Source organism: Neophocaena asiaeorientalis, unplaced genomic scaffold, assembly GCF_003031525.2.
Source record: "Neophocaena asiaeorientalis asiaeorientalis breed wild unplaced genomic scaffold, Neophocaena_asiaeorientalis_V1.1 scaffold115, whole genome shotgun sequence".
Classification (NCBI taxonomy): Eukaryota; Metazoa; Chordata; class Mammalia; order Artiodactyla; family Phocoenidae; genus Neophocaena; species Neophocaena asiaeorientalis.
In genome coordinates this window covers 1,612,657-1,617,904 of record NW_020173132.1, presented here as the reverse complement: position 1 = coordinate 1,617,904, position 5,248 = coordinate 1,612,657, and the positions used below count along the sequence as shown (strand labels likewise).

General features: G+C 39.7%; 1 protein-coding gene across 1 annotated transcript in view; it reads right to left on the bottom strand.

The window, feature by feature from the left end:
- Positions 1-5,248, bottom strand: part of SPOCK3 (SPARC (osteonectin), cwcv and kazal like domains proteoglycan 3) — a 264,404-nt gene that overhangs the window by 49,442 nt on the left and 209,714 nt on the right. The window lies entirely within an intron of this gene.

The window sequence follows — 5,248 nt, the reverse complement described above, 5'->3', positions numbered from 1 at the left end:
TATAGGTCAATGGAACAGGATAGAAAGCCAAGAGATAAACCCATGCACATATGGTCACCTTATCTTTGATAAAGGAGGCATGAATATACAATGGAGAAAAGACAGTCTCTTCAATAAGTGGTGAGGGGAAAACTGGACAGCCATGTGTAAAGGAATGAAATTAGAACACTCCCTAAAACCATACACAAGAATAAAGTCAAAATGGTTAACCCAATATTTGGTATGAAGCACCAATTGGAAAATTTGGGCAATTATGAATATTTCATGTAGGTTTTTGTGTCCATATGTTTTTATTTCTCCTAGTGAAGTCATTAGAATTGGAATTACAGGATCTTGGGGTATGTTAGTTTCATAATAAAAGTTTTTTTTTAAAGTTAAAAAAAAAGATTTTAGTACTTACTGCTTCCATGTAAGTGTCAGGAAATTGAGAGCTTTAGAATTGTCTGAGCTCAGAGAAGTGGGAGGACAAGTTCTGAACCCAAAAGGATAGACGTCAGAGCCCAGGTTCTTAATCCTGACGGGAAAACCCCCTCAGTAGTCTCAATAATAAAAATCACCACCAGTGCTGCAGCCACGGCAGCAAAGCCGTACTTAGAATAGCCAAGTCTAAGCTTCACTCCAAGGCCATCAATTTCCGCTCTGGGAATTGAGGACTGTAGTCCTCATTACTGATGCGTGGTGATCGCCACGCAGAGCTGGGTGATGTTAGCAAAACACACTTTTAGAAGAAAATAACACGAAACCTATGTAAATATATCTTCTTGACTCAGAAGGAATCACTTGTCTTCCAGTCCAATTTTTATGCCAGTTAAGAACAGATCCCAGAGATGTGATGAACACCAAACGGAGGAGAGTTTATGCTGCTACAGACCTCACAGCAGTTCACAAAGGCCACGATGAGGTCACAGAAGACGTGCCTTGGGGCTTCCCTAGCGGCCCAGTGTTTGAGAGTCTGCCTGCCAATGCAGGGGACACGGGTTCGTGCCCCGGTCAGGGAAGATCGCACATGCCGTGGAGTGGCTGGGCCCGTGAGGCATGGCCGCTGAGCCTGCGCTCCGCAACGGGAGAGGCCACAACAGTGAGAGGCCCGCGTACCGCAAAACAAACAAACAAACAAAAAACAAACAAACAGAAGATGTGCCTTCCCCTAATCGTTTAAGAGAAGCCACAGTATTGCCATCACTTTTTATGAGTCCAGCTGCCCTTGCCATATACACAAAAAAGGACATGCCTAGCTCATGCAAGCTTGAAATATATTACTTATAGGACGACAGTCACAATTCCCTGGCTACCAAATCCTTTGCTACAGACACGCTCTGATAGGAACACGAGCAGTCAGACCCCACCCACGTGAGGGTCTGACGGCCACCAGCACTTCAGTAGTGTTCTTTTCCAGAAAAAGTCAATGATGTCTCTTCCTTCCTGATGTTTTCCAAAAGTTCTACTATATTGCTTTTGTTCTAGATATAGAATCTTGCATTTATACAGCATGAAATGCTTTGAATGAGGTTTCACATTTGATTTTAATGTCAAGCCTGGAAGATTAGGTTAAGGATTATTATCATTTTTTCTTTTTACAGCTATGGAAACTGGGACACAGAAGTTAAATGCTGCCCTAAGTTTTATAGCCAGTAGTGACTAGAGCAGGCTTGGTGCTCACTGATTTAATTGTATTTGTAGTCAGGAGTGAATAACAGAACAATAAATCATAATCAATGTGAACAAAAGAAAAGCTGGGTTTCAATGCAAGGTTCTTCAGTTGTGTCCAGTTATAAACTAGGGCCTGATATTACACAAAGCAAAGCAGTGAAAAGGGAAGAGGTCTTAGAGGTTTAAAAAGTTACATATTGTATTTATAGTTGTGTACACACACAAAGGTCTTTGACAAGAGAAGAAAACATGTAGAAGAATGGATGGGATTATTGTAGAAGGGAAAATGAAAGCAGGAGAGAGGAGTTACAGAGGAAGAACAAAAAAGAGATGCTAGGAGACATGAGGGGATCCGTCTAGAAGTCCAATATCTGACTTACACAGTTATTGAGAAAGAATTTGAAGTGGATAAATTACTTTAAAAATACAGAAAATAATTCCTATAACTGCAGAAGGAGAGAAGTTTTCAGAGAGAGGGACCCTGAGTTCTTAGCTGAATGAATTAAAACATACACATATACACACTCACACAAAGACATCTTTGAAAAGAGAATATGAAATATAAAACGATTACAAGAGCTTTCAGGAAGAAAACAAAACTGAACAAATAAACAGTCAAACAAAAACAAACAAATGGTTACTACCAAAGGCAAAGGATCAGCTTGATATCTCAATAGTCATTAGCAATAATGGATTACAGACAATTACAAAGCAAGCCTTCAACATTCTAAAGGGAACTGATTTGAATCTCGCATCCCACATCCATTCAATTAGCAATCAATAGGGCAGAATAAAGGCAGTTGAGCTGAGCAAGGACTCAGAGATTTTTGCATTCGACACCACCAGAAGAATGGGCTGAAGCAAAATGAGAGGAAATTAAGAAAAACAAAGGCAAGAAATTCACAAAAGAAAAACGGAGAAGGACATACTCAAACGAGCTGTGCAGCAGATCTGGGGGACGGCTCAGGGGGGGAACAGACCCAGGTGGTGCGGAGAGGGATATGACAGAGCTTGTGAAAACTCATCACCGTCAGTCGTGATAAAGGCAGCTGGGGCGGAAATGGTAGACTGCACTTCAAATTGATGCTGGGGATACCCTCCACTGAGACTGAAGGAAATGCACTTGTACAGACGAAATTCCAGCATAAATTCTCACTCTGCGGTGAACAATATTTACATTATCACTGTAGGGTCAAAGTTCTTGATAGCAAAGTGACTCAAAAAGAATTCCCAGAAGACCTACTGGTGGTTATAGTATAGTGTAATCTAAGTGTCGTCACTCTTGGGAATGAGAGGTCTCACTATGGCCACTGGACATGGGGAGATAGAGGTGAAGACATGTAGAGTGAGTAGCCGATGTTCCCATTTTACCAAATGAGCAGACAAGAGCCACCTGTGGACCTGAAAGCAGATGGTTACGTGTTCTGGGTTTTGTTTTGTTTTGTTTTTGCTACTGCTATTGCTTTTTGAAATTGAAATAACTGGAAAACTAAGAATAGCCATAACTTTATATTGGACAGTGGGAGGGAAGTGAAATTTATTCTCATGTATCAAAGCAAAAAATCTAAAGGTAATGTCTGAAGTTGATAAATAGCCATTTCACCAATAGCTAATCACCAGATGGGGAAAACCATCAGGGCTTAAAAATGACCAGCTCTGTGACCAGGGCTGGGATGAGAAGTGTCGCAGGGGGCCCCTGGGGGTTTTATTATAATCCCTTCTAAGCCTTTCACTTCTCAGCCACACTTGAAAGTCAGAGGGTCACTCCCCTCTCAGCACCATGTCTCCCCTTTATGCAAACCCTGGGGGGTTACTGTATGCACAGTGAGGGGCGGGAGCTGAGGGGGGCAGTTTGCATTACAACACGGAGGGACCAGCTTCCTTTACACACCTGTGAGCTCAGAGCATTCGTCACCTCACTTCAAATCATAGCTGTTCGGTGGCAAATCTGGTACTGCCAATTCAGAACAATGTCTATTCTGCTAAACCAGCCTCTTTTCCCCACCATTAAACAAAATAATATTATTAAGATGTCACTGGCAGGGCAGACACAAAGGCCTGTGAACCCACAACTGTATGGATCCACATGGGTAGGATCACCCAGAGTGAGGACGGATGGAGAGATCTGGGGACATTCAGTGCCTTTAGATGCCCAAAGCATTTTCTTTTGGAGGCCCCTACCTGTAGCATACATAAAAAATAATATATTAGGTATAAAATCTTTGAAAATATTTTTTTAAATTTTGCAAGTTAATTTAATTTAATTAACTCATTCATTTTAAAATTGGCAATGATTTATCTGAAAGTCTTGGGCAAATCAGGAATTCTTCCCAAATCAGAAACTTTAAACATTCCTGAAGTTTAATTAAATTTTATAAACACAAATTTTAAAAACTAGAGAAATGCAAATCAAAATTACAACGAGGTACCATCTGACACTGGTCAGAATGGCCGTCATTAAAAAGTCTACAAACAAGAAATGTGGAAGACGGTGTGGAGAAAAGGGAACCCTCCTGCACTGTTGGTGATATACCCAGAGAAAACTATAATTCGAAAAGATACATGCATCCCTATGTTCACGGTAGCACTATTTACACAGAAGCAACCTAAATGTCCATGAACAGATGAATGGATAAAGATGTGGTACAGATATACAATGGAATATTACTCAGCCATAAAAAATAATGAAATTATGCCATTTGCAGCAACATGGATGGACCCAGAGACTGTCATACAGAGTGAAGTAAGTCAGACAGAGAAGGACAAATATTAAATATTGTATGATAGCACTTATATACAGAATCTAAAAAAACGATACAAATGAACTTACTTACAAAACAGAAATAGGGTCACAGACTTAGATAATAAACTTATGGTTACCAAATGGGAAAGAGGGGGATAAATTAGAGATTAACATATACACACTACTATTTGTAAAATAGATAACCAACAAAGACCTACTGTATGGCATAGAGGACTATACTCAATATTCTGTAATAATCTAAATGGAAAAGAATTTGAAAAAGAATAGATATATGTATACATATAACTGAATCACTTTACTGTACACCCGAAACTAACACAACACTGCGAATCACATATAATTCAATATAAAATAAAAATTTTAAAAAAGAGAAAAAAAAACTATATTGAGGTATCAATTCACACCAGTCAGAATGGCCATCATCAAAAAGTATACAAACAAAAAGTGCTGGAGAGGGTGTGGAGAAAAGGGAACCCTTCTACACTGTTGGTGGGAATATAAATTGGTGTAGCCACTATGGAGAACAGTATGGAGGTTCCTTAAAAACTAAAAATAGAACTACCATATGACCCAGCAATCCCACTACTGGGCATATACCTGGACAAAAATATAATTCAAAAAGACACATGCACCCCAATCTTCATAGCAGCACTACTTACAATAGCCAGGACATGGAAGCAACCTGAATGTCCATCAACAGATGAATGGATAAAGATGTGGTACAGATATACCATGGAATATTACTCATCCATAAGAAAGAATGAAATAATGCCATTTGCAGCAACATGGGTGGACCTAGAGATGATCATACTAAGTGAAGTAAGTCAGAAAGAG